The 16,408-nt window shown below is 49.0% G+C and overlaps 2 pseudogenes; one reads left to right on the top strand and one right to left on the bottom strand.

The window, feature by feature from the left end:
- Positions 1–812: 812 nt before the first annotated feature.
- Positions 813–931, bottom strand: LOC146056785 (5S ribosomal RNA; annotated as a pseudogene).
- A 7,490-nt stretch (positions 932–8,421) lies between these two features.
- Positions 8,422–8,540, top strand: LOC146056784 (5S ribosomal RNA; annotated as a pseudogene).
- Positions 8,541–16,408: the final 7,868 nt, after the last annotated feature.

Genomic DNA, 16,408 nt, shown 5'->3' with positions numbered 1-16,408 from the left:
ACTTTAAGTGCACATAGTGGTTAGATGCTGCTTTGCAAAACAGAATTTACTTGCTGTTTGGAATGAGGGGACAGGCTCCTGATCCACAGAGGTGAGCTCCCACCGCTGGTGCAGTCCAAATTTGATTGCGGTATTTCTGGGGCTTCCCTACTGGTTTGAGATAGGGGTTGGGCTGGCACAGGCTTGGGGGAAGAATTACTGGGTATAATTTAAGCGTTGTTAATTGAAGTAAACCAACATAAGAGGAAAGCCGTGCGGGAAAGACCCTGACAGGCTGTTTTACTGGTTGGTGGTGCTCCCAAGAAAAAGTTCAGAATATCAACTGAGAATGGAGGTAGTCTATAGAAGAAGACTAAAGAAGAACCAACAAGGTTTTTGGGGCACACTTGATATAATATACAGTTAAATGGATGTACAGATGATGTAACAACAAAACGTAACTTTTAATTGAAAGCTTAATTAATAAAATAGGTTCATATAACTATATCCACACACCATTTATGTGATTATCGGAGAGCACCATACGTGATGGACTCCCGCCACTTATTATGACAATATCAAGAATAAAGATAATTCAACAAGAGCGAAAATGTTTCGGTAGAGTGTTGCCTAGTACCAATTTTTATATATAATATACGGTATCGGCAATCGGACAGGGCATAGGTCACTGCGCACCACCACTACGATATCCACCACAGTGTCGGCAGAGATGGGTATGGACAGTTGGGGCATGAGAGGAAAAGAGAAGGAGGGGGTCCAAGTTTGTTGTGGCTGCACCTCAACAGTATTAACAGGCGTACTGCCCCAGTGGATGAATACAGCACTGGATATTCCCTATAGGTCCCCCATATAGGTACTTATCCAGCCTCTCACTGCTTAGCTTCTGTGTTCGGATGGATTACAGGCGGTCCAGTGAAGTATGGCTGTATGGCCCTCGCTGGTTAATTCCGATGTCAATTTTGAGGGTGAGCCAAAGTAAGCTTCTGCTGTCCTAACCGTTCAGAGCAAGGCAGACCTGTTACCCATGTAGCATTGCAGGAGTGCTTGTGCTGGCTGGATGGATGAGAGAGCCACGAAGAATAGATAGTTTAGTCCAGGGCAGGAGCATGGGAGGCTGCAGAGGGTGCTGGCCGTGTGGTGCACGCTATTGCGCCGTGTGCGGGGTGACAGCGGGACGGCTGGAAGATAACTCCGTCTCAGTTTGGAGTTTTCAGCCGGCACTGGTGGGGGCAGTGGGCGTGACCACGTGCGTCCTGACACGTGTTTCGCGTAAAGCTTGGTCACAGGGGTGTGACGGAGTTATCTTCCAGCCGTCCCGCTGTCACCCCGCACACGGCGCAATAGCGCGCACCACACGGCCAGCACCCTCTGCAGCCTCCCATGCTCCTGCCCTGGACTTGCACCCAACTCAAGAGCAGTGTCCTCCCCACCGGCCGCAGCCGGCGCAGGTAACGGGGTTAACCCCCCACACCCTGGTCTCACGGGCAACAATCATCCCTATTGTTCCCTTTAATACCCACCTAATTTTGAAAAGAGGGATTCTCTAAAGTGAGACTGCATGAGTCTGTGTGGCATTTAATAGCATTATCTGCATATTTATCTGCTTGATCACTAGATTTGTCTATATGGTACTAGTAGAATATTAACCCCTTAGTTGCAAGTTATTGATTTGCCTACTGCATTTGTGCTTGTATTTAACCCTGCATACCTGGTGACAGCATACATTCTCTCCAGGTTATATTGCTAATACCTGTTTTCCAAAACACTCTGCAGTGTGGTTCTCTGTGATGTATAGTAACCTATCACTCATGCATGTCATTTAGACGTCTGATACCTAATACTACCCGTTTAATCAGTGTCTGATTACATCCACATGGTCTGTTGGGAGACCTCACACTTACTACCAATTTGTGTTTATATCTACTGCAGCACAGAATTCTAAGGACTGAAATGGTACTAGTAGAATATTAACCCCTTAGTTGCAAGTTATTGATTTGCCTACTGCATTTGTGCTTGTATTTAACCCTGCATACCTGGTGACAGCATACATTCTCTCCAGGTTATATTGCTAATACCTTTTTTCCAAAACACTCTGCATTGTGGTTCTCTGTGATTTATAGTAACCTATCACTCATGCATGTCATTTAGACGTCTGATACCTAATACTACCCGTTTAATCAGTGTCTGATTACATCCACATGGTCTGTTGGGAGACCTCACACTTACTACCAAGTTGTGTTTATATCTACTGCAGCACAGAATTCTAAGGACTGAATCATTCATTATTCTCAGCCCTAATTACCCCAATCAATAACTGGACTCCCCGGTTTGTTTCTGGGGTCTTTTGTAACATATACATTGACACTAGGGACCAATCTCCCTCCTATCTAGGGACCGTGGGTACATTTACCATTTTTTCTTCATAAAATGAATTTTCTCTAAAGCCCTAAGGGCTCTTATTCCCTCATCCCTATCCCTCCCCGTCCTCTTTCATCTTAGAGGAAGCTATCGCATGATCCTCTGACTCTCATCAAATCATCCGATGCTAGCATGATATTTGACAGCAGAGATGAGGGTTCTGTTTGTTAGCACCTCCCATCACTAAACTATCCATTCTTCGTGGCTCTCTCATCCATCCAGCCAGCACAAGTGTGGCACCCCACTGCCGTGGTGCCCCTTGTGTGGTGCCTCAGGTGGAATTTATTGACCAGAAATCCTTTTCCTGCCTAGCAGGCACGGAAGGGGTTAATGAGCCCAGTGAGCGCCCAGCTCCTGTTCACGTGAAAGGAGCCTGCCTGGCGCTGGAATGGCGCGAAGGAACAGGGGTCAGAGGTGAGCCCCGTGGTGTCGGCGTGAGGAAGGAGGGCATAAAAGACTGACCTGAGAGCAGAGAGGAGAGCTGCAGCGAAAGCGTGACTGATGAGCAGAGCGGCGTGAGGAGAACAGAAGACTGCGCGTCACCCAGCCTGAAGCCTCCGGCGGTGATTGACAGCGGGCGCCCGGCAGCGTGTAGGCAGAAGAGGCACCGAGAAGGGAGAGAAGAAAACGGAGCCTCTGAAGAAGGTGCCACTAACCTGCTAGCAGAGCGGTGCGCAGCGGAAGACTGACACGGGGACCAGCGTGCCGGGAAACTGTGAGAGACGCCGTGTCAAGCTGAAGCAGTCTCCAGCAGCAGGCGTCCCAGCGGTGAGGAGACCGGGAGCAGCAGAGGGGAGAAGACACCCCCCAGCCGACGTCAGTGACAGCGGGCGGAGAGCGGAGCGCCGGGTCACGTCACAGAAGACTGCCGGTGTCCAGGGAAGATGCTGCCTGCACCTAGAAGAGAAGATGCTGCTGACGCCGCGGGACAGGAGAAGCTGCAGTGACCCCCGCCGACCTGTGGGAGCAGAGAAAAGACCCAGAAGCCGGGAGCCGTATCGATACTGGCAGGAGCCGGCAACGGAAGCCGATTGATCAGGTACTCATTGCCACCCACCTGGCCAGCACCCTGTGAGCCCAAGCCCCTCCCGGAGACCTTGTCCCTTGGGACGTTCAGTATTATCCCCTTCCACAAGGGTCCCTGGGGGAAGATAGACTTCCACTTAATTAACAGTCCTGCCGCCCTGTTGTGCTATTGTGGGTCTGCCTGGCCATACCCACCCACTGGGACATTGCCTCACCGCAGTATTTAAGTAAAGAGGACACTTGCCTGTGCCACTGACCCAATTGCCCGGTTAAGCCCAGCCCTAGCGACAAGTTGCCACAGTACTAGCAGGGAGTTACCCAGGGAGCGGGGACTCGCCTGTACCCCTAAGGGGACTGTTATCTTGCCGTAGTCTTTTTATAAAAGTGTGCACACTTAGGTAGGCCCGTTGCTCACCCAGAGGATTGAACGTCGTGGGACCTTTATTTGAGTTTAGGGACACTTACTCACATCCGAGACTGTAATGTAAATGTATTGGTAAGGTGTATGGTGCCCTCTGGTGGACGTTCTTTAGTGAAGCAGTTCAGTATCCTTTTGTAATATCTATCTTTATTACAGCTCTTTTATTCCTAGTTTATTTGTCGCATTATTCTGTCATTATCGTTGTTGCTATTTTATGTGCCATCCCTTAGTCTTACGGTACCGTAGGTAGAATTGCTCATGACCAAAGCAGTCTGAGCTTTGATACGGACTGAGGTGGTCATTGGTTCCTAGAGTGTTTTACAGGGATATTTATTCATTCATTTGTGTAGTCTGTACTATAAGTGTGATGTTATTATATTTCATTGAGAAAACCGCAGCAACCGTGCCGTATTTTCCATTTAATAAATATCAGTTGCTGCCAGCTGTGGTTGTTTTGTGCTTTTTTGTGGGTTCTCTCCCGGGTGTTCCATCCCCTGCCACAGGTGCGTCTTCATCAGCAGAAAGGGCCGTGAAGACTCCCAAGTGCACAGCCGTCGTCTGATCCAGGTACGCTGTCATCCAATAGTTTCAGGGGCACCTGTCACAACTTGGCGTCTACGAACAGGATTGTCAAAGACCCCTGTGAACGGCGAAGATGTTGCAGCCACAGAACGCAGCGGACGCAGGAGACCAACAGCAGGTCGACCAACAGCAGGTCGACCAACAACAGCTTGACCAGCAACAACCTAATCAGCAACAGCCGGCAGAACAAGTACAAGGCAGGAGAAGGCTGCCAGATACACCGATGGCTCCAGCGGCTCAAATCACCATGCCCTACTTCTTTGGGGCACCGTGGATGCCAACATATTCCGGAGACTCCCGCACGCCTGGAACCAGCTCCTTCAGAGAGTTCAAGGAGGGGTTAATGAACACATTCCTGATGTACAGCCCCAGCGAAGAACAGAAGGCAGGAATGGTAATTGGACAGCTGAAAGGGGCGGCGCGACCAGAGGTCCGGTCATGGTCGGCGGAAGAAAGGAAGTCAGCTGATGGCATACTGAAGAAGCTGGCCGGCATCTTCAACGCACAATCCGCTGCAGAATTGAAACGGCGACTGTATGCTCGGAAACAGCAGCCTCAGGAGACCCTGCGGGACTTCGCCATAGGACTGCAGGAAGCGATGCGGGCCATTCAAGCGAGAACCCCACAAGACGTTACTCCAGTGGATGAGACGCTGATTGACATTTTCATTGAAGGAGCCCGAGGAGAGGCAATCAGGTCACAGCTGAGAATGTGGAGGCGACAGAAACCCGACTGCACCTTCCCGGAGTTTAAAGAAACCACCTTGACCATCCTGGGGTTAAATCAGAATGTCGATGAAGAAGGTGGAGCTGCGTCAGCGGGAATGGAGGATGATGAGGTGGAACAAGCCCAGTTCTTCCCAAGATTTGAACCCAGAAAGACCAAGCCCACAGTAACACAACAAGCCCAGGCGACTTCGAATCAGATGGAAACCCTCACCACGGCAGTCACAGAAATGATGAGAGAGCTACGGGACATGCGAAAGGAACAGAATGAAACCCGTCAAGGAGGATGGCAACGTGACTCAGGTGGAAGAGGCAGGCGACAGTGGGACATCCCACGAAGGTCGGGCAGGCGCTCCACAGATCAGTTTGATGCCCAAGGAAGGCCCATCTGCCGCCGATGTAAACTCAGCGGGCATGTCGAACGAGAGTGCGACAAACAGCCTTTAAACGACTCAACCCCGAGGCCAGGGACCGACCCTCGGGAGGAACCTCGCCAGTAGGTCCGCCAACCCAAGAGTGGTGGCCGCAGTTCGTTGGCAAGTGCCCCCACTTGAAGATCAAGGTGAACGGAGTGGAAATGGCAGCTCTCTTGGACACCGGGTCCCAGGTGACAACGATACAACTGGATGCGTTTCAACGCTATTGGAGAGAGGAAGAGATAGTGTCACCCCCGACCCCGTGGCTTAGTCTGCTGGCCAGTAACGGACAGCCAATTGAGTTCAGCGGCTATTGGGAAGCAGATCTCAACATTGGAGATGCCCGACTAGAACGTCAGGGCTGCTTGGTCACGTCCACCTGCAACGAACATCTACCCCCGGTCATCCTGGGAATGAACGTCCTAAAAAATTGCCCAGATGAGCTGGTGGAAGCTCTCCGGATCAAGATGCGGGCTGCCGCCCCGAAAGAGCGAAGAGCCATGCAGCAGACAGTGCGCCTGATCGAAGGGCACAAGCGCTTCACCAACTCACAAGGGGAAGTGGGCAAGGCGAGGATCACCGACCGACAACCCATCCTTCTGCGCCCCAATGCCGAACACGTGATCTGGTGCAAGGCCAGGATTGGCCCAGGTGGGCGAGACTATGATGCCGTCATTGAACCGTGTGACCTCGAGGGACAGCAGCCTTTTGCCGTGGCCAGGACGTTAGCCAGAGTAGAGCGTGGGAGAGTCCCCGTCCGCGTGCTGAACCCGCACAGCTATCCGGTGCGGCTGTTCCGACACTGCACAGTGGCGAACGTGGTCCTGGTTGATTTCCAGGATATCCTTGGAGAGTCTTTGCCGAAAGCCCAACTAGAAGCCGTGGTGGGTCAGTCGAGCCTGATCACAACTGAAACCGCGTGGTGGAAGGAGATACAGGTTGGCGACTCCAATACCCCAACAGAACAGCGTGAGGGCGTCCTTCAGGTCGTCTGCCGGAATGCCAGCGCGTTCAGCCAACACCCAGCCGACTTCGGACGTGCGGAAGGGGTGCAGCACCATATTCCTACCGGATCCAGCCCACCCATTAAGGAAAGACACCGGCCGCTTCCACCGGCCATGTACCAGCCAGTGAGGACCATGCTCGGAGAAATGCAGGAGGCCGGTGTGATCAAGGAAAGTCACAGCCCATGGGCCGCCCCGCTGGTCATAGTCAAGAAAAAGGACGGCAGCCTTCGCTTCTGTGTCGACTACAGGAAGCTAAACGCAGTCACCCACAAGGACGCGTACCCTCTGCCCAGGATCGAAGAGTCGCTGACGGCCCTGAAGACTGCCGTCTACTTCTCCACCTTGGATCTGACCAGCGGGTACTGGCAAATCCCGATGGCCCCCAAAGACCGGGAAAAGACAGCATTCACCACCCCCATGGGCCTCTTTGAATTTGACCGGATGCCCTTTGGGCTTTGCAATGCCCCTGCTACATTTCAAAGGGTCATGGAGCACTGTTTGGGCCACAGGAATTTTGAGATGGTCCTCCTGTATCTGGATGACGTCATCATCTTTTCCAAGACGTATGAGGACCATCTGAAGAATCTTAAAGAGGTCTTTGTGCAGCTGACGCGATGTGGCCTAAAGCTGAAACCGTCCATGTGTCACCTCCTGAAGCCTCAAGTGCAGTACCTTGGGCACATAGTCAGTGCTGAAGGAGTGAAACCAGATCCCGAGAAGATCTGCGCGGTTCAAGACTGGCCAGCACCCAGGACGGTCAAGGACGTGCGGAGCTTCTTGGGATTCGTTGGCTATTACCGACGCTTCATCGAACACTTCGCCAAGGTGGCCGCGCCCCTCCATGAACTACTCCGTGGCAAGTCGGGTCAAGAGAAAAGGAGCACGTCCGTGGTCTCCTGGACAAGGGAACACCAGGCGTCCTTTGCCCAGCTCAAGCAGGCCCTGCTTGAAGCACCCCTCCTGGCCTATCCTGACTACGAGAAGCCCTTCCGGGTCTACACTGATGCCAGCCACCGAGGCCTGGGAGCTGTGCTCTCGCAAGTCCAGGACGGTAGGGAGAGGGTGATTGCCTACGCCAGCAGGGGCCTCAGGAAGACGGAGCGGAACAGCGAGAACTACTCCACCTTCAAGCTCGAACTGCTCGCTCTCATCTGGGCGGTGACGGAGAAGTTTAAGAATTATCTGGTTGCCATTCCCTTCGAGATAGTTACCGACAACAACCCCCTGGCCCACCTGTCAACAGCCCGACTGGGGGCACTGGAGCAGAGATGGATGGCTCGTCTAGCCAACTTTCGCTACACCGTGGTCTACCGAAGTGGCAAATCCAACGGCAACGCAGATGCCCTATCCCGCCTGCCCACTGAAGATGTTGAGGAAGAGGAGCAAGACCGGTCCGAAGATGTTGAGACCCCGGTGTTCAGGCAACCCAAGGAGTGCAGAGCGGTTGTCACCTCCGATCCCGTAGTGGCCGCTATGGACGCCTCTCCTGAGTCGGACCCCAGTGACCAGTTGTGATTCGATTGGGAGCAGATACAGGAAGGGAGTTCGGTGATCAAAGGCCTGAAAGATCTTCTCCATCAACAGAAGCGACTCACCAAGGCGCAGAGGGTCAAGGCCGACCCCGAACTGGTCAAACTGCTGAGACATCGTGACCGCCTGAGCCTTCAACAAGGACTCGTTGTGCGCACCAGCCTTGACCCTGGGACCCACCAGACACTCCTGCAATGCTACATGGGTAACAGGTCTGCCTTGCTCTGAACGGTTAGGACAGCAGAAGCTTACTTTGGCTCACCCTCAAAATTGACATCGGAATTAACCAGCGAGGGCCATACAGCCATACTTCACTGGACCGCCTGTAATCCATCCGAACACAGAAGCTAAGCAGTGAGAGGCTGGATAAGTACCTATATGGGGGACCTATAGGGAATATCCAGTGCTGTATTCATCCACTGGGGCAGTACGCCTGTTAATACTGTTGAGGTGCAGCCACAACAAACTTGGACCCCCTCCTTCTCTTTTCCTCTCATGCCCCAACTGTCCATACCCATCTCTGCCGACACTGTGGTGGATATCGTAGTGGTGGTGCGCAGTGACCTATGCCCTGTCCGATTGCCGATACCGTATATTATATATAAAAATTGGTACTAGGCAACACTCTACCGAAACATTTTCGCTCTTGTTGAATTATCTTTATTCTTGATATTGTCATAATAAGTGGCGGGAGTCCATCACGTATGGTGCTCTCCGATAATCACATAAATGGTGTGTGGATATAGTTATATGAACCTATTTTATTAATTAAGCTTTCAATTAAAAGTTACGTTTTATTGTTACATCATCTGTACATCCATTTAACTGTATATTATATCAAGTGTGCCCCAAAAACCTTGTTGGTTCTTCTTTAGTCTTCTTCTATAGACTACCTCCATTCTCAGCTTCCCTACTGGTACAGGTCCATTTGCTGCCAAGTCCTTTCCCCGTGGTCCTCTCTACGCGTTTCTCCTCCCTTTCAAGATCAGCGGCTTCCTCAGGAGTATTGGATCCAATACTCCTGAGGAAGCCGCTGATCTTGAAAGGCGGAGAAACGCGTAGAGAGGACCACGGGGAAAGGACTTGGCAGCAAATGGACCTGTACCAGTAGGGAAGCCCCAGAAATACCGCAATCAAATTTGGACTGCACCAGCGGTGGGAGCTCACCTCTGTGGATCAGGAGCCTGTCCCCTCATTCCAAACAGCAAGTAAATTCTGTTTTGCAAAGCAGCATCTAACCACTATGTGCACTTAAAGTGGGGACTGTATCTATACTAACAAACGTTAATAACAACTTATCAAGCCCTAAGACTAACCATCTGGATGATTGCATGCATAAACTAACCTGCTAAATACTAGTATCCAAGGGGAATTGTTTGTCATTTATGTATGTATGTCCTGTCCATGTTGCTGGCCACAACACAATTTTTATGAAATTTTAAAATAAATATACAATTTATTCTGCACAAGCGCTGCTTGAAATCTTTGTTTTCTTTGCTTGTTGTCTTTTTAAGGGGTTGGTAATCCCCCTTATCTAAGCAGCTGCAGTGCAGAATAATCAGCAAACAGCGCTCATACCTGTGCTATATTGTTTTGAAAAGAAAACGATGAACTGACAAAAATACGCAATGACGTCCTCCTGAAGATGGAGATTTGAGCCTCCGCCTGTGCACAGCACGTTATACAGTCTTGTGTCTGTGTGTTTTTAAATGTCAATAAATAATAATTAGATCCTTTTAATTTATTGCTAATGTTGTTCCTCTCAATACCTGAGACCATAATGTAAGTATCGAAAATGACTGTAAGTTTACTGATTGGTCACAAACATGCCCATGTCACGTATAGAAGTAGCACATCATATCCCTGTAGATTGTAAGCTTGTTGTGAGCATGGCGGTGATTCTGGTTCATTCGCTATTTAGGGAGTTCGGCTCCGTCCCTATGCTTTTGGGACGGCACCTGCGCATGGGTCTATAATGCACATGTGCAGCTCCCCTTTGCGAATGGCTTCGGAGATTTGCATAGTCACCAAGCCGTCCGCAAGCATCGGGGCCGGCAACGCCCAGCGCCCCCATTAAAACGCTGGACGTTGCCATGAGTACACGGGTGGGACGATGTCTACCGGCCCCGTCTTCGTCCCGGCGCTTGCAAATACAAGTCAGTTTCTATTGACTTTTATTTGTGACGGCAGGAGAAGTCATTCGATGGTCGGCAATACCGTTAAATGATTACTCCTGCAGCCGAGGCATGTGAGGGGATTGTGTTGTCGTTACTCATCCCCCTCATGTGTTAACGAGAAGCGGCGGGCAGGCGTTCGGACAGTGCTTGGTAATCTGCCATCTTCGCAATTTACGGAGACAGCCTGAATCGGCCCCATGGCCCGCTTACTGTTCTGCCTGTTTAATAATAACCAGGAGCGGTGAATGTAGAGCACAGGTGTTAGAAACCAATGGGTGTCCCCAAAATGTTGAGGTCCAAAATACAACCCATACTAAGCATTTGGTTTCATGTTGTTTTTTAACCCACCCATTGGGTCCAAATCCCCCATCCCATCATAAATCTGCCGCGACCCCACCATCATAAACTATCCATGCAGGATTTTTACAAATGTAATACGCCAAAGTAATGTTCCCGTAATGTTGCACTAGCACTTCCGCCTAGGACCCAGCACATGGCTTTTCCAGCAGGATCTGGTGGCATTTATAGCATAGGGGTATCCGGCCCTAGGATGGTCAGAAAAGAGCTGGTATCGCTAGGGCAATGGTGTCCAGCAGAAAAAGAAGCCCCCTTCCACAAACTTGACAAAAAACAAGAAGAAAAGAGGGAGCCTGAAGCAAGTGACTAGTCGCTTACAGACAATGGGGGAGATGTTTCAAGCATAGGGTCCAGATGTACTAAGTTTGAAAGTGATAAAATGGAGAGTGATAAACTACCTTCCAATCAACACCTAACTGCTATGTCACAGAGATGAGAAAGTAGTGTCAGATACCTGAGTATCTGGCACTTTAAGAAGCGCAATCCTGCCCAGAAAAAATTAAATGTCCTTGCAGTTTCAAAGGTATATAAATCAATTTATTAAAAGCATATATAGTGGAATCAATCCACACAGATGATATAACAATAATTAATTGTGCACAATGTAACATACAGACAGGACAAACAACATAAAACATACAATAAAAGCTGGACTTGCTGGGATTGCCGTTGCTAGATAGTGATAAAGTCACTCAATTTGGAATGGATAAGAGGCTTTTAAACTTCTTAATAGAGGCAGTGATACATTCTCATAATTACCAGTCCTGCGTGAACTTAAGCGCTTTTGATGTGGTGAATAACCTTAGGTCAGTCTCTCCAAATGGTATTACCAGAGATGTACTCCGGAAAAAGCTGTGTTGGGACCTTCTCCTGCTGGACCAGCCAGCTGGGTGGTTAGTTTGTAATCCACAGATGATTTGCGCTTGCAGAGTGTAAAAGGACCGGCAGATGATAGGGCTCAAAAACGCGTTTCTCCGCCTGCTCGTGAAGTCGGCGGCTTCCTCAGTCTGAGCCCTCTGATGAGAACTTAGCTCTTTTATAGTAGCGCCGTTCGCGCCATTCATTTCACCCGCATTTCCGGGTTGCGCACCAAGCCTCGTTTCTGTTCACATATATTTATAGGTTCCCGCGGCCATTTTTATTTTTCTGTGTGTCAAGCCTCATTTTCACTATGGGAGCACCATGAATGGTGTCCCCATGTTTACTGCATCGTAAGCCTCATTTGCATAGCCCGAAAACGGGCTAACTTCATTTCTGACGATAGTAGTAATCCATATGCCCAAGAGAAATTCATCATGCCTCATTGTGTTATTCATTTATATCAGCCTCATTTCTTTATTTATTTATTTCATTCCTTAATGCCAGCATTTAATCTTATGAGTATAAAATGACTCGCAATCCTTAAGGGGACATACACACATATAACACAAAAATCATAATATTACTATGTCACAGGTTGTGTTTAGAAAATTACAGTTAGGAGCTGATTGGTTGGTATTTTGTCTCCAATTATTTGAAGTGACTGTAAGTTTTCTGATTGGTCAGAGCATGATCTCTCTTGGTGATTGACCAGATGTAGGCTACTCTGAGTATACAATGGGGGGAAACTTACTAAAGGAAATTTGTAAAAAAATAGGTGTATTTGTATCCAGAAATACACTTATTTTTGACATTTACTATCCCGAAAATACGGCAATTCGTATGTGCTATCAATACGATTAAGAATTGCCGTATTTTCGGGATAGTAAATGTCAAAAATAAATGTATTTCTGGATACAAATACACCTATTTTTTTACAAATTTTCTTTAGTAAATTTCCCCCAATGACTGTTGCCCAGTGGAAAATCATTGGGTGGTGAGCCTGTTACGATGGGTTTTGGACATATATGCTCGCCTGTGAATGTAAGTGCAGCCGTACACATCCATACACACAGCGTGCACATTGATTCTCAAGGCAGTATGAATGCTGACCATGAGAATTTGCGGCAGAGCGGTTAAGTCTGAATTACCCGCAATGAGAGTGTGTGGGTACCAGGCCTAAAGCCTAACTCAGCCACCAGTGTGTGGATACCAGGCCTAAAGCCTAACTCAGACACTAGTGTGTGGATACCAGGCCTAAAGCCTAACTCAGCCACCAGTGTGTGGGAACCAGGCCTAAAGCCTAACTCATCCACCAGTGTGAGGGTACCAGGCCTAAAGCCTAAATCAGCCACCAGTGTGTGGGAACCAGGCCTAAAGCCTAAATCAGCCACCAGTGTGAGGGTACCAGGCCTAAAGCCTAACTCTGACACCAGTGTGTGGGAACCAGGCCTAAAGCCTAACTCTGACACCAGTGTGTGGGTACCAGGCCTAAAGCCTAACTCTGACACCAGTGTATATGTACCAGGCCTATAGTATAACTCAAACATCAGTGTGTGGATTCCAGGCCTAAAGTCTAACTTAGACACCAGTGTGTAGGTACCAGGCCTAATGCCTAACTCAGCCACCAGTGTGTAGGTACCAGGCCTAATGCCTAACTCAGGTACTAGAGTGCGGACACCAGGTTTAATGTCTAATGCTAAGTAAACACTGTGCGATTTACTGCCCAATCTTGTGTTTCCTGACGGATCACATTGATCTATGACATAGACAATAAAATATATCACAGGGGGGCAGATGTATTAAGCTTTAACAAGAGATAAATGCAAGGGTGATCAGGAGAGATAAACATCCAGCCAATCACCTGCTAACTGCCATGTTACAGGCTGTGTTTGAAAAAAGTCAGCTGATTGGCTGGACATTTATCTCTCCTTATCACCCTTGCATTTATCTCTTGTTAAGGCTTAATACATCTGCCCCAGGGACACAAGCAAGTTACCACGTGTGTGGATACCAGACGGCACATGCACGGCAGCATGACGGAGGCACAGAATGATGCGAGGAGACTGAAGTAACAGATGGTGCAACTGATTTTTCAGACTCCTTGGATCACTGCCCGAGAGAACTCATCAGCCTAAAGGTCAGCAACAAGGAGTGGCGAACCACATGCTGAGAATATCAGGACCTGCACCATACCTCCCAACTTGTGTCTGTTAAAAGTTGGGAACTTCTGGGCCATTGGTGCAGCCAGTCTGAAAAGGGGTGGAGCTTCACCCAAAGTGGGAGTGATCTGGGGTGAAGGGGCTAGGCGTAGCGCTACAACCTCTCATTTTCATTTCTTTTGGGGGAAGCCCCCAGCACTCTCCCTGCACTGAAGAGATGTCATGCTTTGTGGTGATCTCCGGTTCCCCCCAACTGCCCCACCCCCCAACCATGGGAAAACTGTTACCTGCACGAGGGACAGTTTACAATTAGCGGACTGTCCCACTGTAATCGGGACACCACCACATGAAGGGGACAGCACAATTCCATATGAAGATAATGTGGAAGACCCGGTCCAGGTTTTAGAGAAGCAGTAGGGAAACAGGGTTGGGTTGATTAGCATTCCGGCACCTTTCTTCAGGGTGCTAGCCGGGACGCCGGTATTATGAATAACTGTGCCCCCCACCCAGCTTTAAGGTGCCCATACACTAGTAAGATTTATCTTCAGATCTGGCTGGTTGGAACAAAAACATGGTTATGGATGAGTGACAGTTTGTCAGTTTTCCAGCATTTCCAAGCAAATGTCAACTGTCATTTGCTGTTATCTATAACCATGTTTTTGTTCCAACCAGACAGATCTGCAGATAAATCTGCGTGTGTATGGCCACCTTTAGTCATGGGATATATTTTGCCAAACTATTTTGTTTCAAGGTCCCTCATAAAACCGGTTTTGGTCCTTGAAACTTATCTCCCATGTCCCATCTGCAATCTGTGCTGTATGCCCTGATAAGAGCCGGTCACCAGGTGAAAATGAGGACACGTCTGTAGCCAGGTGTCCCCCAACCACGGACCCTGAGAAGCTGGTAAATCATTACACAGCAGTGTCTGGGGGGGTAGTAGTGGTATCAGTACCGGTTACTGCGGATCTGACAGATTATTGCCACGTACTGAGAGACATGTGCCACTCACTGATCAGCAGCAGCTAGATAGCGGCCTGACAGGCTGGTTAATCAGCACCCAACCAATATTATCTATATATATGTAGGACTAGGACATTCCAACACTGTGATGAAGTCATTCAGAGCCTGCGATGGGAAACTGCAGAATATTGTCACTGTGTCAGAGAATGACATCACAGAATAGAGTGCGGATTGGCTATCGGGCACTAGTATAAGAATGGTCACCTGACTGTACAAGTATCATTAGTGAATGTGAGTGATTGAAACCAATTAATTTGGGTCAGAATTGGGGCCCCTGTCCTATAATGGGGGGGGGGTGTTTGCGCACTTGTATTTGCAAACACGCAGAGACCCTGAAAGCAAACAGCTTCGGCAAGTTTCACACCCGCCGAACCAACTCCAGGTGTGTTGATGCCTGCGTGGGGTGGGCGGCTAAAGTCACATGACGTCAACACCCGCCTCGAATTCTGCGATCTGTTGCCATCTGAAAAGTAATTATTGACTTACTGTATAGAGAGAAGGCTGCAGAAAGCTATCGATGGTCAGCGACCATCGAATGACTTCTCCTCATTATGGAACACATCCCCTCTCATTCTATCGTCAGGATTCCGGCGCCAGGGGGGGGGCTGGTGGACGATCTACCTGGTGGATTTTACCTGTTCGCTAGACTGAGAACATATGCAGCCTAGTGAACAGGCCTGAATCACCCCCTTAGTTTATAGTAGAAAGTAAATTTTGCCAACATTTAAAGCCAAATATTTGGGTACCTTCTAGTAACATGAGAGACCGTGGACCTGATTCGGACGCGATTGCTCATCTGTAAAGTTGCAGATGACTGCATGTAGACAGAAAGAAACCCCGCCCCGCCCTCGCTATCCACCCGGAAATTTATACGCAATTCATGACCCATCGAATGATTGTCCCAGCCTGTGCAAATGTCTGACCCGACCACTACTCTGCGACAGAGACCAATGCCACAAGACGTTGACCGCTGCAAAAGATCCACATGGGAACGGTAAATGCAATTTATTTGCGTCAATGAATCATTTTAACCACATATAAGCCACGTTCCTGGAAACCGGACTGCCCGTTGTCTCACTCCGCAACCGCTGCGCTTGACACGGATTAAGAGTCCCAATCATAGTCCACGTGGATGTGAAACGTTAAAATGATTAAAAACACAAACAAAAATTGATGTCGACCATTTGTGTCATTGTCAAGTTGACCTTTGAACCTATGAACCTTTTATTTGTTCCTGTTGACCGTATAGGGTCAACCGTTCACCCGGAAACCTTATCCAAGTTCCTTTGGGCGCAATGTTCCAGTATTTGCTTACTACAATCCCCCGCACCATTCCCCTATGTTTGTGCAGATGATTACCCAGCGCTGTGCACCAAACAAGGGATCTGGAAAACATGCACTGCTAGTGGTCCCTGAGGACTGGATCTAGGAAACACTAGTTTATAAAACCACAGTGCCGGCTCTGAGTCGGACACAAGAACCGGAAACGGACATCGGCTGTGCACACACACACGTGCATAACCTGATAACATGATGTACACGTGTGCTGACAAACACACGTGTATCTCGCCGAGGTTTCAAAATCTGCTACCATAAGCCCTGAGGTTATGCAGGACTGGGGGCGGGAGATGTATTATATGGGCAACGTCATCTGTGGCTGTAAAAATCTGTAGCTGCAGGTGTCAGAGCAGTCAGCCATTGCCCTGTAT

Source organism: Crinia signifera, unplaced genomic scaffold (assembly GCF_055691185.1).
Source record: "Crinia signifera unplaced genomic scaffold, ASM5569118v1 HAP2_SCAFFOLD_89, whole genome shotgun sequence".
NCBI lineage: Eukaryota > Metazoa > Chordata > Amphibia > Anura > Myobatrachidae > Crinia > Crinia signifera.
This window is presented reverse-complemented; position numbering and strand designations above follow the sequence as displayed.